The sequence below is a fragment of the Rutidosis leptorrhynchoides genome, chromosome 9 (assembly GCF_046630445.1).
Source record: "Rutidosis leptorrhynchoides isolate AG116_Rl617_1_P2 chromosome 9, CSIRO_AGI_Rlap_v1, whole genome shotgun sequence".
NCBI classification, from domain to species: Eukaryota; Viridiplantae; Streptophyta; class Magnoliopsida; order Asterales; family Asteraceae; genus Rutidosis; species Rutidosis leptorrhynchoides.
This window is the reverse complement of record NC_092341.1, coordinates 352,268,996-352,292,701: the sequence shown is the minus strand read 5'-3', so window position 1 is coordinate 352,292,701 and position 23,706 is coordinate 352,268,996.

The following is a 23,706-nucleotide window of genomic DNA, read 5'->3' as shown; positions in this document are numbered from 1 at the left end:
TTTGTATTGTAAACCATTATGTAATGGTCGTGTGTAAACAGGATATTTTAGATTATCATTATTTGATAATCTACGTAAAGCTTATTAAACCTTTATTTATGAAATAAAGGTTATGGTTTGTTTTAAAAATGAATGCAGTCTTTGAAAAATGTCTCATATAGAGGTCAAAACCTCGCAACGAAATCAATTAATATGGAACGTTTTTAATCAATAAGAACGGGACATTTCATTGGCTTCACTTTTGTATTACTAGTTCACTTGTATTCTCTCATTTCCAAAAACACACAATACTTGCAATTCATTTCTCTCTCAATTTTCTCTACATTTTTGTAAGTAACATGAACAAAATCCTCTTCCTTTCTCTTGCTAAAAACCACGACCAAGTACTCAAATCATCATCATCTTTTGTTACTTGTTGTTGTTTACTTGATTATTGTTTACTTACTTACTTGTAGTTGTTATTATTTTCTTACTAGTTAACAAGAATCAAACTCTTTATTTTATTCTTCATCTTATCTTGTATTTACAAGAATAAACAAGAACATAAGTTTTCTAGTTATGTTCTACACTTGTTGTTTTAAAAAGATTTAAGTTCATGTGTTGTGAAAGCATACTTGTAATTCATGTTAGTAAACTTTAAAGTTTACTTTCTTAAAGATCAAACTTTGGTTTGAATCTTTAAAGTATGAACAACCCATGAACTAGTTACTAGTTTACTTAGTTTATTTCCTTATATTATGCACTTTAAATTCATGTTTGTTGGTTAAAATTGGTCAAGTGTTACTAGTTAACTTTGATCTCATTTATCGTGAACAAAAGTTAACTTTAAAAGTTCAAGAACATGTAAGTAAGCTTTCTTTAATTATAACTTTGTACACTTATGTTAGATCTAGACTTTTGAGTCTTGGATCTTCAAGATCAAACTAAGAACTATGTTCTACATCTTAATATCTTGATTAGTTAGTTTATTTTTAAGTTTGAAGTTCTACATTTCTTTTATATTTCATGTATGTGTTAAATCTAAGACTTTGATGTAACTTTGGTTCATCAAAACACTTGCAACACTTGATTGTGTTGTGCTACACATCTTAGACTTGCATTTGGGTTATGATGGTCAAAACTTGGTAGAGATGATGTAAACCAATCAACGAGTTGTACACTTGAAGCTATATGCATCAAGGATGAGAACCGTGATTAGCATCGAGTACCAAGAACTCCCGGAACCTACTATTTTACTGTTTCTGTGTCTGACCCGTATGACCTGGGCTACTGTAAAGATGATTTTCAGATATCTCTGTTCGAGTAGATAATTTTTCATTTAGGACTCGTCTTAATCCGAGTTACGGTTTAGGATTTATGGCCCTCCGATCGTCCCTATGTCCTTTTAACGTTGTGCTGAAAAATTCTGACCTACTCGCACTTAGACCGTCGGCACGGTCAAACGAAGACGAGTTTGCTTCTGGGATTTTTACCACAACTAAAGGACTCATATATGGAACCATGGCCACTAGTCTCACCTTATTTCGGTAGGTATAGAGGCCGTGGTGACTGGACGAACTCAGCCTTTGTTTTAAACTCTTTTCATGAACGAAACTTACCTTACACCTTTTGTTTGATGATGAATGATGATGACCTTTAAGACCTTATTTACATACATTTAAACCTATTGGGACGATTTACTGACTTAGTACTATTTGACTTAGGTTGAGGACTTTCCGGACCTACACACTTGCTTATTTCCCGAGTCTTACTTTACCGCTACTTTATCATTGTGAGTTATAGCATTCCCTTTTTACTTTACTTATTTTGGGAACTGAGAATACATGCGCATTTTACATTTTACATACTAGGAATGAGTACTTAAACTTATATATGTGTGGGTTATACAACGGCATAAACATTCCCTTTAGCTCGGTAACGTTTAGTCATTGGTTTTTGAACCGGTGAACGCGAATCTTACATATGGATCCATAGGGTTTGACATCCCCACTCGGGCTAGTCGCGCTAGCATTTAACGAGTGTTTAATACTTCGTATACATACGCACTTGCCAAGTGTACTTTCAGGGGGTATAAACGTTAAGTTAGTTACCAAGTGCCCACGGTTAAGCATGTACTTTATCATACTGTTTTGAAATGCTCTTTGTAGCACTGAAATCTCGTGGCCTACCTTACATACTGTTATACTTAAACTATAGCTCTACAACCTTTGTGTTGACGTTTTTAAGCATGTTTTTCTCAGGTGCTTAAGGTTGCTTCCGCTGTGTACTAGTCTTGCCGTAGACACCAGCTGCTCTAGTGTTATCACCGCATGAACTACTTTATCTTGCATTCAAACTTAATTACATTTGGAACTATGATTTGTAACGACCTAAGGGTCATGTACTATTATCTTTGCTCTATTCATAGGAGTATACTTTCGATGTAAAACATTCGACGTTAGTTATGACGTCACCTTTTATCTTGAATGCAAATGTTTTTTTGAAATAGCATATAGTGTTTGACCTTGTAATGATCCTGTTGTTGATGATTCGTACACGATGGTTTTGTACGGGGCATCACATTTGGTATCAGAGCATTTGTTGTAGGGAATTAGGTTGCATTAGTGAGTCTAAGACCGACCCGAGTAGGATTCACTAATAGGACTAATCTACAACTTGCTAGTTTACTTGTTTCCGCTGAACTTACTGCATGCTGCTGCTTACTGTTACTGCTATATGCCGTATGCTATTACATGATTTCACTACTGCATGCTATTATCTACTTTTGATTGCATGATACTTGTCGTTATTGCCATGCTACTTACTGTTATACATGATTTAGACTGTTGGCCTAATACGTGCTTGCTTTATGACTTACTGACATGGAAAATTTATTTTTCCTTGTACAGATGTCGGATATTCCACCTGCTATCGTTTTGGGCAGTTCAGACACTTCTGCCACTACACCTGCCACTATTGCCGATCCACCGATCCCGTTACCCACCAGTGATCCTGGCGCTTCGTCTTCCGGAGCTAGCAGTCATGCGCCTGCCCCAGTGGTTTCTTCTAACGGAACCCAGGACCCTCCGGATATTCCAATTCCATCTGCCCCCGGACCCTCGGTGTCACAGCCCCGCTCCGATGAGATTGTGATTCCCGCGGAATTCGGGGAAGGTCCATTACGTAACCGGTATCGCCATTGGTGCCGACGCGCCCCTGATGGACGTCTCATTCTGATCGGACCCGCCCGTTACCGACAGATGATAGCCGCCCAAGGAGGGCCGCCCGTGCAGTCACCACCACATGATTCGGACGACCCATCATCTGCTGATTCTTCATCCGATGACTCATCCACAGACAACTCGAGTGATGATGACTCCGAAGAGGAGGACCCTGATGCACCTGTACAGCCACCCTCCACCCCGCCGAAGAAGCGGTATCGCTTCGACGGTACTATTATTCCCGGGATCAACGGAGGACGAGCATTCACTGACGCATTTGGTCGGCATCGTAGGGTTACTGCCCGTAAGCGGCTTGTGCCGTACCCTACGGATCCCTTCATCCGTAAGCCTTACCGCCTTGCAGCCTCTACTTCTGGAGCCGGACCATCTGCACCACCTGCTCCGCCAGCACCACCTGCACCACCGGCACCGCCAGCCCCACCATCTCCCACAGTCGAGGAACTGGCAAGGGAGGTGGAGATCCTCCATGCTCGAGTTACTGAGCTCGAGGACCATATGTCCCATGTATTGGATATCCTACACCCACCTTCACCATAGGACTTTTGTAGTAGATTTCATTATGTAATCTAGTTGTAGTTTTATGTTTCATTTATGTATTGTACGAACTTATACAGATGTATGCAACTTATTATTATTAATGAATGGAACTTTGCATTATTTAATTCTAGCACGATGTTCTATTTACGTTACTGTATGATGATTCTGTGGTATTTGTACCTGGATTGCATTACTTAATAAACATGTGATATGTTGATTCCATGTTAGTTACTATATACTGTATTATTACTATTTGCATACTGAATTTTGACTTGAGTCAAAATTTTTGTTTAGAACACCATGGCCAACGGACGATCAACACCTACCACCGCCCAAATCGAAGAGATGATTGCCGAAAGGGTAGCCGCAGCCATTGCGGAAATGCAACCCCAAGCTCCACTGCCACCGCCACCGGTTATTCAGCCCGTTCATAATGGGTGTACGTACAAAGAGTTCCAAAGCTGCAAACCTCATAACTTCAGTGGAACAGAGGGGCTGGTTGGTCTCACTAGATGGTTTGAAAAACTTGAATCTGTGTTTCGAGTCAGCAACTGTTCAGAGGAGAATAAAACCAAGTTTTCTTCGTGCACGCTATCTGATGGTGCACTAACATGGTGGAACATGTTAGCTCAAGCGAAAGGTATTGATGAGGCGTTTGCTACTCCATGGGAGGAGTTCAAAAGGGCCCTGATTGAGGAATATTACCCTAGGACCGAAATCCAGAGGATGGAAATGGAATTTATGCAGTTAAAGGCCGTTGGGAACGACCTTGATAGCTACAACCGGAGATTTTTGGAACTAGCCCTGATGTGTCCTACCATGGTTACACCGGAGTTCAAACGAATGGAAAGGTACTTTTGGGGACTTCCTAAGAGCATTAAGGGAAATGTCACCTCGTCCAAGCCACCAAATGTCCCGGAAGCGATGCGCATGGCGCATACTTTAATGAATCAAATCATCATCAATGAACCGGAGAAAACTAAATCTGAAGCGGGTAGTAACGAGAAGCGCAAATGGGATAACAACAGGGGAAGGACCTATGATCAGAACCTGGCGAAGCGACATGAGGGTTTCAGAGGAAACAACAACGGTGGAAACCTGAATCCGAACACCAACTCAAACCCGAACTACAAAGGAACCTTACCACAATGCAAGCAGTGCTACAAGCACTATACTGGGTATTGTAACGTTGTTTGTGAAAAGTGCCAATGGACTGGGCATATCGGGAAGGACTGCAAGGTCACTACTTTGAATGTAAAGCCGAACCCCACAGGACCGAGGAAGTGCTACGAATGCGGACAGATGGGCCATTTCAGAAATGCATGCCCCAACAAGCAAAAATACGACGGACCACCTCGTGGTAGAGCTTTCAACGTTAATGCAAGGGATGCACACGAGAATCCCAACTTGGTGACAGGTATATTCACTATCAACAATCTTTTAGCTTCTGTCTTATTTGATACTGGTGCCGATAGAAGTTATGTATGTAGACATTTTTGTGATAAGATTAATTGGTCGTTAATCCCGTTAAAAGAGAGTATGCTTGTCGAGGTTGCCAATGGAAAACTTGAGAAAGTTGACCATATTAGTCGAGGAGCTATTATCAACATAGCTGGTGCAGATTTTGAACTTGATTTGATACCTATCAAATTGGGAAGTTTTGACGTGATAGTCGGTATAGATTGGTTGAGCAAGATAAGGGCCGACATTATCTGTGGAGATAAAGCACTTCGTATACCACACGGAGACGGTGAGCTACTGATCATTTACGGAGAGAGATGTACCTCGAAGCTGAACCTCATTAGTTGCGTGAAAGCGCAAAATATCATGAAGAAGGGACGTCTTGCTGTTCTAGCACATGTGAAAACGGTAGAAACCGAGGTGAAGAATGTGAACGACGTTCGAATTGTGAACGAATTTTCCGATGTCTTCCCTGAAGAATTGCCTGGATTACCTCCGCCGAAAGCAGTAGAGTTTCAGATCGACTTAGTGCCAGGAGCTGAACCTGTAGCTCGCGCACCTTATAGACTCGCACCTTCCGAGATGCAAGAATTACAGAGTCAACTACAAGAGCTGTTAGACCGTGGATTTATCCAACCAAGTTTCTCGCCTTGGGGCGCACCTATTCTGTTTTTGAAGAAGAAGGATGGATCCTTCCGTATGTGTATCGACTACTGTAAACTCAATAAAATGACGATCAAGAATCGGTATCCTCTTCCCCGAATTGACGATCTTTTTGATCAATACAAGGATCGAGCGTTTACTCAAAGATCGATTTGCGATCCGGTTATCACCAGTTGAGGGTGAAGGAAAGTGACGTGATGAAAACTGTATTCAGGACCCGTTATGGTCATTATGAGTTTCTCATGATGCCATTCGGTTTGACAAATGCACCTGCCATGTTCATGGACCTCATGAATCGTGCCTGCAAGCCGTACTTGGATAAGTTTGTTATCGTCTTCATAAATGATATCCTCATCTACTCTAAGAGTGAAGAAGAGCATGAGCAATACCTCCGACTAGTACTTGAACTCTTGAGACAAGAGCAGCTTTATGCCAAATTCTCCAAGTGTGAATTTTAGTTGAAGGAAGTCCAGTTTCTGGGTCATTTTGTGAGCGACCAGGGTATCAAACTTGATCCCGCCAAGATTGAAGCTATCAGTAAGTGGGAGACCCCCACTACTCCGACGCATATTCGCAAATTCCTAGGTCTCGCCGGTTATTACCGAAGGTTTATCAAAGGTTTCTCTCTGATTGCGCATCCTTTAACCGCACTGACTCATAAAGGGAAGAAGTTCATTTGGGAACCCGCACACGAGTCAGCATTTCAAACTTTGAAGAAGAAGTTAACCACCGCACCTATCCTATCACTTCCTGAGGGCAGTGACGACTTTGTTGTTTATTGTGATGTTTTGAAAAGTGGTTTTGGTTATGTACTGATGCAACGATCAAAGGTTATCGCTTACGCCTCCCATCAACTGAAGATTCACGAGCGGAACTACACTACTCACGATCTCGAACTTGGAGCCGTTATCTTTGCGCTCAAATTGTGGAGACACTATCTTTATGGAACTAAGAGCACTATCTTCACCGATCACAAGAGTCTCCAGCACATCTTTGATCAGAAGCAACTGAATATGAGACAGCGTTGATGGATCGAGACACTCAACGACTACGATTGTGAACTTCGTTATCATCCTGGCAAGGCCAATGTTGTAGCTGACGCTTTGAGCCGAAAGGAGAGGATGGCACCTCTTCGTGTTAGGACTCTGAACATCACCATTCATTCGAAACTCAACAGCCAGATCAGAGTAGCCCAAGATGAGGCTCTCAAGGAGAAGAATATATCTCATGAACATTTGAACATACTTATCTCTTGATTCGAGGTTAGGGAGTCTGGACTCCGATGTTATGCCAGAAGAATTTGGGTACCTCTTTATGGAGATCTACGGAACCTTATACTTGATGAAGCACACAAATCGAGATATTCGATTCACCCCGGAGCCGGCAAGATGTACCACGACCTTAAAGAACAGTATTGGTGGCCGAATCTTAAGAAGGACGTTGCGACTTATGTTGGTAAGTGTTTGACTTGCTCGAAGGTTAAAGCCGAGCATCAGAGACCTTCTGGGTTACTCCAACAACCGGAAATCCCACAATGGAAGTGGGAAAGGATCACAATGGATTTCATTACCAAGTTGCCAAAGACGGTGGGCGGATACGATACCATTTGGGTTATTGTTGACCACCTTACTAAATCTGCACATTTCTTAGCAATGAAAGAAACAGATACGATGGAGAGACTTGCTCAACTTTACATTAAAGAGGTTGTATCTCGTCACAGTGTGCCTTTATCGATCATCTCCGATCGCGATCCCCGTTTTGCTTCTAGATTTTGGCGTTCTTTGCAAGAAGCCATGGGAACTCGTCTTGACATGAGTACTGCTTATCACCCTCAGACTGACGGGCAAAGTGAACGCACAATTCAGACTTTGGAGGACATGTTGCGTGCATGTGTCATTGATTTTGGAAAGGCTTGGGAAAGGCATTTGCCGTTAGCCGAATTCTCGTACAACAACAGTTATCACTCAAGCATTAATGCCGCACCTTTTGAAGCATTGTATGGCCGTAAGTGCCGATCTCCTATTTGTTGGGCCGAAGTAGGCGAAAAGCAAATCACCGGACCCGAGGTAGTCCATGAAACCACGGAGAAGATTGCTCAGATTCAAGCTAGACTTAAGACTGCCCGCGATCGTCAAAAGAGTTATGCCGATCTTAAACGTAAAGACTTTGAATTCAACGTTGGTGACCGTGTAATGTTGAAGGTTGCACCTTGGAAAGGTGTGATCCGTTTTGGAAAACGTGGAAAGTTAAACCCACGATACATTGGTCCTTTTGAAATCTTGGAACGTGTTGGACCCATTGCATACCGTTTGGATCTACCAGCACAATTGAGCTCAGTTCATCCTACCTTCCACGTGTCAAACTTGAAGAAGTGTCTTGCTGCACCCGAACTCATCATACCACTTGAAGAACATACAATTGATGACAAACTCCACTTTGTGGAAGAACCTGTTGAAATTATGGATCGTGAGATCAAAACTTTCAAATGCAACAAGATTCCGATCGTCCGAGTACGATGGAATGCCAAACGAGGACCTGAGTTTACCTGGGAGCGAGAGGATCAAATGATGCAAAAGTATCCTCACCTTTTCCCGACTCCTCCATCTACCTCAGCTTAAAATTTCGAGACGAAATTTTCTTTAACAGGTGGGTAATGTAACGACCCTGGATTTTCCAACGTTAATTATTAATAATTATTATTATTAATACTTGTGATTAAACAAATGTATGTTATTACATTTACATGTTGCCATGATTGCCCGTACTTGACTTTAATTGCCCGAAACGTCTTTGTGACACATGAAACTTGCACGAATAATATTTTCAAGTATTATTTACGTTCATGATTAAATTTTATTAATCATTTTAATTAACTATGGTTATTAGTTAGTTACTTGGGCTTTAATTGGATTGACTTGTTAAATACTTAAACTTGGGCCTTGTTAATGTTATGAACTCATGATATTGGGCTTATAAGCCCACCCTACATCTTAAATGGATTCATTAGCCCATGTCTTTCATGTGTAAGTATTACTTAATGATGTAACTAGCTAGTTTTTACATAAGAATCTAGTTACCACATCTTTCCCATAAAACTACCTCTTATATCCAACTTTTTAAGGCTTTACTTGCATGAGACTAGTATGTAATCCACTCCCCCCTTCTCTCCTCCAAACCGTCGGCCTACATGGCCAAGGAGGGAGTTTTTGGCTGCACTTTTGTATTACTAGTTCACTTGTATTCTCTCATTTCCAAAAACACACAATACTTGCAATTCATTTCTCTCTCAATTTTCTCTACATTCTTGTAAGTAACATGAACAAAATCCTCTTCCTTTCTCTTGCTAAAAACCGTGACCAAGTATTCAAATCATCATCATCTTTTGTTACTTGTTGTTTACTTGATTATTGTTTACTTACTTGTACTTGTTATTATTTTCTTACTAGTTAACAAGAATCAAACTCTTTATTTTATTCTTCATCTTATCTTGTATTTACAAGAACAAACAAGAACATAAGCTTTCTAGTTATGTTCTACACTTGTTGTTTTAAAAAGATTTAAGTTCATGTGTTGTGAAAGCATACTTGTAATTCATGTTAGTAAACTTTAAAGTTTACTTTCTTAAAGATCAAACTTTGGTTTGAATCTTTAAAGTATGAACAACCCATGAACTAGTTACTAGTTTACTTAGTTTATTTCCTTATATTATGCACTTTAAATTCATATTTGTTGGTTAAAATTGGTCAAGTGTTACTAGTTAACTTTGATCTCATTTATCTTGAACAAAAGTTAACTTTAAAAGTTCAAGAACTTGTAAGTAAGCTTTCTTTAATTATAACTTTGTACACTTATGTTAGATCTAGACTTTAGAGTCTTGAATCTTCAAGATCGAACTAAGAACTATGTTCTACATCTTAAGATCTTGATTAGATAGTTTATTTTCAAGTTTGAAGTTCTACATTTCTTTTATATTTCATGTATGTGTTAAATCTAAGACTTTGATGTAACTTTGGTTCATCAAAACACTTGCAACACTTGATTGTGTTGTGCTACACATCTTAGACTTGCATTTGGGTTATGATGGTCAAAACTTGGTAGAGATGATGTAAACCCATCAATGAGTTGTACACTTGAAGCTATATGCATCAAGAATGAGAACCGTGATTAGCATTGAGTACCAAGAACTCCCGGAACCTATTGTTTTACTGTTTCTGTGTCTGACCCGTACAATCTGGGCTACTGTAAAGATGATTTTCAGATAGCTCTGTTCGAGTAGATAATTTTTCATTTAGGACTCGTCTTAATCCGAGTTACGGTTTAGGATTTATGGCCCTCCGATCGTCCCTATGTCCTTTTAACGTTGTGCTGAAAATTCTGACCTACTCCCACTTAGACCGTCGCCACGGTCAAACGAAGACGAGTTTGTTTCTGGAATTTTTACCACAATTAAAGGACTCATATACGGAGCCATGGCCACTGTTCTCAGCTTATTTCAGTAGGTATATAGGCCGTGGTGACTGGCCGAACTCAGACTTTGTTTTAAACTCTTTTCATGAACGAAACTTACCTTACACCTTTTGTTTGATGATGAACGATGATGACCTTTAAGACCTTATTTACATACATTTAAACCTATTGGGACGATTTACTGACTTAATACTATTTGACTTAGGTTGAGGACTTTCCGGACCTACACACTTGCTTATTTCCCGAGTCTTATTTTACCGCTACTTTATCATTGTGAGTTATAGCATTCCCTTTTTACTTTAACTTATTTTGGGAACTGAGAATACATGCACATTTTACATTTTACATACTAGCCACGAGTACTTAAACTTATATATGTGTGGATTATACAACGGCATAAACATTCCCTTTAGCTATGTAACGTTTAGTCATTGGTTTTTGAACTGGTGAACGCAAATCTTAGATATGGATCCATAGGGTTTGACATCCCCACTCGGGCTTGTCGCGCTAGCATTTAACGATTGTTTAATACTTCGTATACATACGCACTTGCCAAGTGTACTTTCAGGGGGTATAAACGTTAAGTTAGTTACCAAGTGCCCACGGTTAAGCATATACTTTATCATACTGTTTTGAAACGCTCTTTGTAGCACTGAAATCTCGTGGCCTACCTTACATACTGTTATACTTAAACTATAGCTCACCAACCTTTGTGTTGACGTTTTTAAGCATGTTTTTCTCAGGTGCTTAAGGTTGCTTTCGCTGTGTACTAGTCTTGCCGTAGACACCCGCTGCTCTAGTGTTATCACCGCATGAACTACTTTATCTTGCATTCAAACTTAATTACATTTGGAACTATGATTTGTAACGACCTAAGGGTCATGTACTATTATCTTTGCTCTATTCATAGGAGCATACTTTCGATATAAAACATTCAACGTTAGTTATGACGTCACCTTTTATCTTGAATGCAAACGTTTTTTTGAAATAGCATATAGTGTTTGACCTTGTAATGATCCTGTTGTTGATGATTCGTACATGATGGTTTTGTACGGGGCATCACATTTGGTATCAGAGCGTTGATTGTAGGGAATTAGGTTGCATTAGTGAGTCTAAGACCGACCCGAGTAGGATTCACTAATAGGACTAATCTACAACTTGCTAGTTTACTTATTTCCGTTGAACTTACTGCATGCTGCTGCTTACTGTTACTGCTATATGCAGTATGCTATTACATGATTTCACTACTGCATGCTATTATCTACTTTCGATTACATGATACTTGTCGTTATTGCCATGCTACTTACTGTTATACATGATTTAGACTGTTAGCCTAATACGTGCTTGCTTTATGACTTACTGACATGGAAAATTTATTTTTCCTTATTCAGATGTCGGATATTCCACCTACTATCGTTTTGGGCAGTTCAGACACTTCAACCTCTACACCTGCCACTGTTGTATGGGGCATCACAGTTTGAATATGAATATTACATTGAATTAGAAAGATAACGTACTGTAAATAACAAAGGTTCCTTGATCTTAGATGATTAGTTGGAATGGATTAGAAAGCTTGGAAGTAGACTTGCAAACTTGAAAGTATTCTTGATTTTTATGAAACTATATGTCATAACCCGTCCTTAACCATAAGAACGCGTTAGATAACGTATGATTTCATTGCGAGGTATTGACCTCTATATGAGACATTTTTGAAAGAAAACTGCATATATTATACATTACAAACCATAACCATTATTTTTGTTACATGCTTAAGACAATAAAAAGAAGATTAACGTTTAGCGATAATCTTCGACTTACAAACTTTACAAATGATGACAACAACACGGTTTCTAGCATATTTTACAATACAACATCTCGGATATGCAGTTTTATTTTTGACACAAACATGCGTACGCAAGATCCTGGTTAGATCCAACATGATGCAGCGGAAGCTTTAGAAATCACCTGAGAATAGACATGTTTTAAAAAAAGGTCAACATAAAGTTGGTGAGATATAGGTTTAATGCCGGCAGCAATATATATATAGACCACAAGATTTCGTATATAAACAGTTTAATAAAAGTATTCTAAGTGGTTGAGCACTTGGTAACCATACTTAACATTTTCACGTCGCATATTCCCTTTAATATGAAATCTTACTACACCGTACCAAGTGTAGTCACAAAACGAAGTACTGTGCAACCGTTGAATACTGGTCGTCCAGTCCGGTTGGGGTTGTCAGGCCCGATAGATCTATCAACAGGATTCGCGTTTACAATACCGCTGTAAATATTAGTTACCAAGCTACAGGGAAGTATGCCAGTGGTACAACTCAACGTAGAACATATTTTTCAGTTACTTGTGTCCATATCGTAAAACATAAAATACATGTATTCTCATCCCGAAATATTTAGAGTTTAAAAGTGGGACTATATACTCACTCTTGTCTTGATGATATAAATAATTTGACTCGGTCTTCCGGTTGATATCACGAACCTATCCATATATAATATATCAATATGTTTTCATTTTTAAACAAACGTTATAAATATATACTTGTTATACTTTTAATACTTTGAATAATTCCTTAGTCCGTAGTTAGCAGTCCGATGTTAGTAATTCAATTTTAATGGTTCATTTTTAGATGTTTAATATACCCGCAATAAACAAAACCCCCAACGAAATAAATAAAATCCCATCGTATATGTATTGGTCGAGATTAATCTTGACCCATGGTACCGGTGTTGTCAAATGACGTGTTGCGTACATAAAGTACCGGTGTTGTCAAATGACGTGTTGCGTACAATCATAGGATCTTATGATTAATCTTCTCGTGTTGCTTACGGGTGATCCTGAACCATATGAAATTGAATTATGAGTACATATATATAAAATATCATGTTATCTTAGAAATATGTGATTTATATCATTTTTTTCCAATTGATCCCGTAGTTGAAATGATCTAGGATAACCAATTTTGTTTCGGTCATAGTTTCTTCGTTACAAATCCGTTTTCGTTGATTCAAATTGCCATCTTCTTGGATCGAGTTCTTCTTTAAGACTATGAACTGTAAATACCTTGGTTTGTATTCAAAATCATACGGCATAAGTGAAACATTAGTGAAACATATGAAGTTAAACATTTTTGTTACAACAAAATCATTTAATGACCATTTTTCTAAAAATACTTATACTTTGAAAAACCAAGTTTTACCTTGTTAAATTAGCATATACATAAGTTATATTACAGGTCTTGAAGTATTTTAAAAGTTAAGTTAGAAGGATCTATTTAGTTTGCAAACAAGTTTGAAAACATTCAAACTATGTTCTTGTTGTTAAACTTTTGTACCACAAAATAAGATAGCTATATATATATGAATCGAATAAGGTTATGAACATAGATTCTACCTCAAGTTCCTTGGATAAGTTTGCTGTAAAAGAGGAGTAAGAAGCTAGAATCAAAAGGGTGATAGAAGTGGATGAAAGATTGGAAGTAAGTTGGTGTTCTTGGAGGGTTTTCTTGAAGTGTTTTTGTATGGTTTTCTTATGGTGTTTTAGTATGGTTTTTGAAGCTAGATCTTTATGGAACTTTGCTGGATTGTTATGGAGTTTAGAGAGTAAGAAAGAGTGTGTGTTTTTAGTTAAGAGATTGAAGTAAAAATGAATCAAAAATGATGATACATATATACTCCTAAAAATGTGATCTTTAAGGATAACATGACAAAATTTTAGTTTGTATTTTTGTAATTAGTCTTGCAATGATTCAAAAGTAATTACCTTATACATAAGGCATGAATAAGGGCTGGTTAGGTGGTGATTTGATGTGTATATACCAATAGTAAATACGTATAGAAGCTTGGTATGATACGAGTACAAATACTCTAGGTATACGTATAGAAATTTTGTGAAAAATGGAATGAGGATTCAAATATAGCTATCTTTTGTGAATACACTTATATGATTTTATGTATTTAAGTTCTTAAAAGTGATTAAATACATTACTTATACAATATATGTATAAACATTATATGTCTTAAGTATTTATGTCAAATAACGTTACGTATAGTTATCGTTTTGAAAACTTAAGTTAGTAGTTTCAAAATACACATATAACTTGTTGTTATTAATATAAAATGAGGTATTAAAACATTTATTAATCATGTTAAATATGTATATATACATTTATATACACAAACGTATAATTATCATATATTGTATAGTTCGTGATATCATCGGTCAAACTAGACGGTCAAACGTTGTGTAAAACTCTTTTCGGAAATATAAGTCTCGACAATTTGGATTGCTTATCATGTTGGCAAGGTTTAATTTATGTAAATATTAATCTTATAAGTATAGTATGATCGAAAAAGTGCGGGTCGTTACATTACCTCCCCGTTAAATAAATTTCGTCCCGAAATTTTAAAATTGTACCTATTTTGCGTCATCGAGAAACAAGTGTGGATACTTTCGTTTCATCTGATCCTCTCGTTCCCAAGTAAACTCGGGACCTCTTCTAGCATTCCAACGAACCTTAACAATCGGTATATTGCTCTGTTTGAGCTGTTTAACTTCACGGTCCATGATTTCGATTGGTTCTTCGACGAATTGTAGTTTCTCGTCGACATGGATTTCTTCAAGAGGAATGGTGAGGTCTTCCTTTGCAAGACACTTCTTCAGGTTTGAGACGTGAAAGGTATTATGTACTCCAGCGAGTTGTTGCGGTAACTCGAGTCGATAAGCTACCGGTCCAATGCGTTCGATGATCTTGAACGGGCCTACGTACCTTGGGTTCAGTTTACCCCTTTTGCCGAAACGTATTACACCTTTCCAAGGTGACACCTTTAGCATAACCATGTCCCCGACCTGAAACTCTAATGGTTTCCTTCGAACATCGGCGTAGCTCTTTTGGCGACTACGGGCTGTTTTCAATCTCTCCTTGATTTGCACTATCTTCTCAGTCGTTTCATGTATGATCTCGGGACCAGTTAAATGTCGATCTCCTACTTCATTCCAACAGATAGGAGATATACACTTCCTTCCGTACAATGCTTCGAATGGCGCAGCTCCAATGCTCGCATGATAACTATTATTATACGAGAATTCTGCTAACGGTAGATATTTATCCCATCCGTTTCCAAAATCGATCACACATGCCCTGAGCATGTCTTCGAGAGTCTGAATCGTTCTTTCACTCTGTCCATCAGTTTGTGGATGATATGCGGTACTCATATCCAACCGAGTTCCTAATGCCTCCTGTAGCGATTGCCAAAACTTTGAGGTAAATCTACTATCCCGATCGGATATAATGGAAATAGGTATTCCATGCCTTGAAACAACTTCCTTTATATACAATCGTAATAGTTTCTCCATTCTATCTGTTTCCTTTATAGGCAAGAAATGTGCAGACTTGGTGAGACGATCAACAATCACCCAAATGGTGTCGTATCCCCAGGCAGTCTTTGGTAACTTCGTGATGAAATCCATGGTAATACCATCCCATTTCCATTCTGGGATTTCTGGTTGTTGAAGTAACCCTGACGGCTTTTGATGTTCTGCTTTGACTTTGGAACAAGTTAAACATTCCCCAACATATGTTGCAACGTCTGTCTTCAAATTAGGCCACCAATAATGCGTCTTAAGATCTTGGTACATCTTTCCAACTCCAGGATGTATCGAATATCTTGTCTTATGTGCCTCGTTCAATATCAACTTCCTTAATCCACCCAACTTCGGTACCCAAATACGATTTGCAAAATATCGAATTCCATCTTCCCGCATAACGAGTTGCTTCTCATACTTCTTCATTATTTCATTTCCTATATTTTCTTTAGTAAGTGCTTCTCGTTGAACTTCTTTGATTTGTGAGTTGAGATTCATGCGAATTTTTATGTTCATCGCTCGTACTCGAATTGGTTCTCGTTCCTTTCTGCTTAAAGCATCGGCCACCACGTTCGCCTTTCCGGGATGATAACGAATTTCACAATCATAGTCGTTTATTAACTCGACCCACCTACGTTGCCTCATGTTCAATTGTTTCTGATCAAAAATATGTTGAAGGCTTTTATGATCAGTAAACACAGTGAATTTAACCCCATACAAGTAGTGTCTCCACATCTTCAATGCAAACACGACTGCTCCCAATTCTAGATCATGCGTCGTATAATTTCGCTCGTGAATCTTCAATTGTCGAGATGCAAATGCAATAACTTTCTTCCGTTGCATAAGAACACAACCAAAACCTTGTCGCGAAGCGTCACAATATATTTCAAAATCATCGTTCCCTTCAGGTAACGATAAAATAGGCGCCGTAGTTAACTTCTTCTTCAATAATTGAAATGCGTTCTCCTGCTCCGAGGTCCATTCGTATTTCTTCCCTTTTTGCGTTAATGCTGTCAACGGCTTAGCTATTCGGGAAAAATCTTGAATAAACCTTCTATAATAACCGGCTAAACCCAAAAATTGGCGTATCTGCGTTGGTGTCTTAGGAGTCTCCCATTTTTCAATAGCTTCAGTTTTTGCTGGATCAACCTGAATTCCTTCGCTATTAACAACGTGGCCAAGAAATTGCACTTCTTTCAACCAAAAAGCACACTTAGAAAATTTAGCATATAGCTGTTCTTTTCTTAACAACTCCAATATCAACCTTAAATGCTCTTCATGCTCTTGCTCACTCTTGGAATAGATAAGAATATCATCAATGAAAACGATAACAAACTTATCTAAATACGGACTACAAACTCGATTCATGAGGTCCATGAATACAGCTGGCGCATTCGTCAATCCAAACGGCATAACCAAAAATTCGTAATGACCATAACGTGTCCGAAAAGCAGTTTTCGGAATGTCCTCTTCTTTGACGCGTAGTTGATGATAGCCCGATCTTAAGTCGATTTTTGAATAAACACATGATCCTTGCAATTGATCAAATAAGTCATCAATTCTCGGTAGTGGATACCGATTCTTGATAGTTAACTTATTTAATTCACGATAGTCTATACACATCCTAAAAGATCCATCTTTCTTCTTAACAAACAAAATTGGAGCTCCCCACGGTGAAGTACTCGGTCGTATGAATCCACGGTCCAGTAATTCTTTTAACTGACTTTGAAGTTCTTTTAACTCGGACGGTGCAAGTCTATATGGAGCACGAGCCACTGGTGCAGCTCCTGGTACTAAATCTATTTGAAATTCTACCGATCTAAATGGAGGTAATCCCGGCAATTCTTCCGGAAAAACTTCAGGAAAATCTCTTGCCACAGGCACGTCGTTGATGCACTTTTCTTTCTTTTCGACTTTATTAACATGTGCTAAAATAGCGTAACATCCCTTTTCTAAACACTTCTTGGCTTTCAAACAGTTAATGAGTTTTAGCTTTGAATTACCCTTCTCTCCATAAATCATCACCGGTATTTTATCCTTACCAGGAATACGAATTGCCTTCTTAGCACAAACAACTTCCGCTCCTATTTTGGACATCCAGTCCATGCCGACTATTACATCAAAACCTCCTAATTCTACGGGTATTAAGTCGATTTTAAACGTTTCTCCGGCTAGATTTATTTCACAATCACGATAAATTTTATCGGCTTTAATTAGTTTACCATTAGCTAACTCAATCAAGTACTTAGCATCTAGAGGTAATGATGAACAATTCAATTTTGTGTAAAAATTTATACACACGTAACTTCTATCGGCGCCAGTATCAAATAAAATAGATGCTGATAAGTTATTAATGGTAAACGTACCCATAACAAGCTCCGGGTCTTCTCGTGCCTCTCTAGCATTAATAACAAACGCTCTTCCACGTGCAGGTCCGCCATTCTGATTCGGGCACTGGCTCTTATAGTGACCTTGTTTTCCACACCCAAAACAAGTAATGTTAGCCAAAGCAGTTCTATTTGCGTTGGTGGCAGGAGTCTTGTTACCATTTGCATTTGTAACGAGAGCCTTACAATCTTCAGCAAGATGTCCCTGTCTATTGCATTTAGTGCACAACACACTACAGTAACCAAAATGATGTTTGTGACAACGGTTGCATAAAGGACTTTGTCCTTTGTAACCAAAGCCTGAACCGCTACCCGCACCTTTCGGGGTTTCTGGTTTCTTAAAAGATTGCTGTTGGTAACCTCGATCATAATTTCCGTTCCACTTCCTTTTGTTACTCGATACCTTCACCTCAGTAGTGAATGCTTTCTTATCCAGAATGACCTGATCCATTAACTCGTTCGCCATGGTTATAGCTTCATGAATTGTCTTAGGTTTCGACGCCGTAATGTTTGCCTTGACCTTTCTGGGCAAACCACCTTTGTACATTTCAATCTTCCGTGCTTCGGTTGGAACCAATTCAGGACATAGTAAAACCAATTCCATGAATCGCTGATTGTAGTTGGTGATTTCAGTACCAACCACCTTCAAACTTCGTAACTCATCTTCTAACTTAATAACCTCATTCCTTGGACAATACTCGGTGATTATCATTGCTTTGAATTCTTCCCATGGAGTATCATAAGCTACATCTCCTCCTACCGCCTTCACATAATTCTTCCACCATGTGAGTGCACTATCTTGTAAAGTGCACGATGCAAACTTGGTCATGTCTTTTTCATCACAACCACTGATTTTAAACACCGTCTCCATCTTTTCTATCCATCGGGTTAAACCGATCGGTCCTTCCGTTCCACTGAATGATGATGGCTTGCAAGCTTGAAACGTCTTGTAGGAGCATCCTACACGAGGATTTGGATTAACTGCAGCAGCTCTTGCAGCCTCAACCCATAACATTCTGTCGTTCACTCGCTGGTTGATGAGTTCCTCGAGTTCTTGTTCCGTCATTCGATTCAATCGCGCCATTTCCTAATGAAAGAAAATAATTATTCACATGGAATATTATAGATGTAGTGTGTATTTATAGTACATTTATAGCTTGTTAATAATATGAACCAGGTATTATTATAAAAGCCTTTTCTTCTTATTAGCGTTTTATAATTATATCTTGGGTAGTACCTACCCGTTAATGTTCATACTTAATAGCTTAGTACAGAACCAATTACTACAATCTAAATAATACTTAACCATGGAAAATTATTGCATTTCATACTTCGCTATTTTACATATGCTTACATCAAACTTTAAACAAACCACACTAATAATATTATACAAAACATTATGTGATTCCATGGTTTAATTCTGCAGCGCATCGTTTGGTCTATTTCCCAAAACATTTATGTCCAGGGAATCCCCCAACGCGAATCCTAGCTGTCTCCCTACGTTTTGGCTGAGGAGCCGAAGAACTAGACGCCGGGATAGCACTAATAGGAATAGCGGGGATAGGGGTGGTAGTGTTTAGTGGAATTGGTGCCACTTCATTCTCATTAAACTCGGGATTTGGATTTTCTAATTCACTAGCTTTTCGTTTCTTTCCTTGATTATATTTTTCTTTCGTAATTTCCTCAGGTTCACTTTCCTCTTCGGGTTCACTTTCTTCCTCGGGTTCACTTTCTTCTTCGGGTTCACTTTCCTCTTCGGGTTCACTTTCCTCCTCGGGTTCACTTTCCGATATTTCTATAGTTGGTTCATCCGGAAATTGTGAGTCTTCCCCAAAAATACCACTTTCGTCATCGGATATGTTAATGACTGAAACACAATCTGAAGGTTCTGATTCGGAGTCGCTGAATGTGATAATAAGTTTCGAGCCCGACATCTATCACATAACAACTAACCCATTAGTACTTACATAATATTTACATATAAATTTTAACCAACAGTGATAAGCAATGTTTTTTTTTTTTTTTTTTTTTTTTTTTTTTTTAAATCAGACCCGGTCAAAGTCCAGACTTTACTAATGTATCCTAACGACTTCTCGGCTAGACACACTAATGCAAACCTGGTTCGCTAAGACCAACGCTCTGATACCACATGTCATAACCCGTCCTTAACCATAAGAACGCGTTAGATAACGTATGATTTCATTGCGAGGTATTGACCTCTATATGAGACATTTTTGAAAGAAAACTGCATATATTATACATTACAAACCATAACCATTATTTTTGTTACAAGCTTAAGACAATAAAAAGAAGATTAACGTTTAGCGATAATCTTCGACTTACAAACTTTACAAATGATGACAACAACACGGTTTCTAGCATATTTTACAATACAACATCTCGGATATGCAGTTTTATTTTTGACACAAACATGCGTACGCAAGATCCTGGTTAGATCCAACATGATGCAGCGGAAGCTTTAGAAATCACCTGAGAATAGACATGTTTTAAAAAAAGGTCAACATAAAGTTGGTGAGATATAGGTTTAATGCCGGCAGCAATATATATATAGACCACAAGATTTCGTATATAAACAGTTTAATAAAAGTATTCTAAGTGGTTGAGCACTTGGTAACCATACTTAACATTTTCACGTCGCATATTCCCTTTAATATGAAATCTTACTACACCGTACCAAGTGTAGTCACAAAACGAAGTACTGTGCAACCGTTGAATACTGGTCGTCCAGTCCGGTTGGGGTTGTCAGGCCCGATAGATCTATCAACAGGATTCGCGTTTACAATACCGCTGTAAATATTAGTTACCAAGCTACAGGGAAGTATGCCAGTGGTACAACTCAACGTAGAACATATTTTTCAGTTACTTGTGTCCATATCGTAAAACATAAAATACATGTATTCTCATCCCGAAATATTTAGAGTTTAAAAGTGGGACTATATACTCACTCTTGTCTTGATGATATAAATAATTTGACTCGGTCTTCCGGTTGATATCACGAACCTATCCATATATAATATATCAATATGTTTTCATTTTTAAACAAACGTTATAAATATATACTTGTTATACTTTTAATACTTTGAATAATTCCTTAGTCCGTAGTTAGCAGTCCGATGTTAGTAATTCAATTTTAATGGTTCATTTTTAGATGTTTAATATACCCGCAATAAACAAAACCCCCAACGAAATAAATAAAATCCCATCGTATATGTATTGGTCGAGATTAATCTTGACCCATGGTACCGGTGTTGTCAAATGACGTGTTGCGTACATAAAGTACCGGTGTTGTCAAATGACGTGTTGCGTACAATCATAGGATCTTATGATTAATCTTCTCGTGTTGCTTACGGGTGATCCTGAACCATATGAAATTGAATTATGAGTACATATATATAAAATATCATGTTATCTTAGAAATATGTGATTTATATCATTTTTTTCCAATTGATCCCGTAGTTGAAATGATCTAGGATAACCAATTTTGTTTCGGTCATAGTTTCTTCGTTACAAATCCGTTTTCGTTGATTCAAATTGCCATCTTCTTGGATCGAGTTCTTCTTTAAGACTATGAACTGTAAATACCTTGGTTTGTATTCAAAATCATACGGCATAAGTGAAACATTAGTGAAACATATGAAGTTAAACATTTTTGTTACAACAAAATCATTTAATGACCATTTTTCTAAAAATACTTATACTTTGAAAAACCAAGTTTTACCTTGTTAAATTAGCATATACATAAGTTATATTACAGGTCTTGAAGTATTTTAAAAGTTAAGTTAGAAGGATCTATTTAGTTTGCAAACAAGTTTGAAAACATTCAAACTATGTTCTTGTTGTTAAACTTTTGTACCACAAAATAAGATAGCTATATATATATGAATCGAATAAGGTTATGAACATAGATTCTACCTCAAGTTCCTTGGATAAGTTTGCTGTAAAAGAGGAGTAAGAAGCTAGAATCAAAAGGGTGATAGAAGTGGATGAAAGATTGGAAGTAAGTTGGTGTTCTTGGAGGGTTTTCTTGAAGTGTTTTTGTATGGTTTTCTTATGGTGTTTTAGTATGGTTTTTGAAGCTAGATCTTTATGGAACTTTGCTGGATTGTTATGGAGTTTAGAGAGTAAGAAAGAGTGTGTGTTTTTAGTTAAGAGATTGAAGTAAAAATGAATCAAAAATGATGATACATGTATACTCCTAAAAATGTGATCTTTAAGGATAACATGACAAAATTTTAGTTTGTATTTTTGTAATTAGTCTTGCAATGATTCAAAAGTAATTACCTTATACATAAGGCATGAATAAGGGCTGGTTAGGTGGTGATTTGATGTGTATATACCAATAGTAAATACGTATAGAAGCTTGGTATGATACGAGTACAAATACTCTAGGTATACGTATAGAAATTTTGTGAAAAATGGAATGAGGATTCAAATATAGCTATCTTTTGTGAATACACTTATATGATTTTATGTATTTAAGTTCTTAAAAGTGATTAAATACATTACTTATACAATATATGTATAAACATTATATGTCTTAAGTATTTATGTCAAATAACGTTACGTATAGTTATCGTTTTGAAAACTTAAGTTAGTAGTTTCAAAATACACATATAACTTGTTGTTATTAATATAAAATGAGGTATTAAAACATTTATTAATCATGTTAAATATGTATATATACATTTATATACACAAACGTATAATTATCATATATTGTATAGTTCGTGATATCATCGGTCAAACTAGACGGTCAAACGTTGTGTAAAACTCTTTTCGGAAATATAAGTCTCGACAATTTGGATTGCTTATCATGTTGGCAAGGTTTAATTTATGTAAATATTAATCTTATAAGTATAGTATGATCGAAAAAGTGCGGGTCGTTACACTATACTTATGGAATTTATGAAGAACACTTAGAACTTGAAGATGAAACTTGAGAGAGATCAATTAGATGAAGAAAATTGAAGAATGAAAGTGTTTGTATGTGTTTTTGGTCGTTGGTATATGGATTAGATATAAAGGATATGTAATTTTGTTTTCATGTAAATAAGTCATGAATGATTACTCATATTTTTGTAATTTTATGAGATATTTCATGCTAGTTGCCAAATGATGGTTCTCACATATGTTAGGTGACTCACATGGACTTCTAAGAGCTGATCATTGGAGTGTATATACCAATAGTACATACATCTAAAAGCTGTGTATTGGACGAGTACGAATATGGGTGTATACGAGTAGAATTGTTGATGAAACTGAATGAGGATGTAATTGTAAGCATTTTTGTTAAGTAGAAGTATTTTGATAAGTGTATTGAAGTCTTTAAAAAGTGTGTGAATACATATTAAAACACTACATGTATATACATTTTAACTGAGTCGTTAAGTCATCGTTAGTCGTTACAAGTAAATGTTGTTTTGAAACCTTTAGGTTAACGATCTTGTTAAATGTTGTTAACCCATTGTTTATTATATCAAATGAGATGTTAAATTGTTACATTATCATGATATTATGATATATAATATATATTAGTATGATATATATACAGTTAAATGTCGTTACAACGA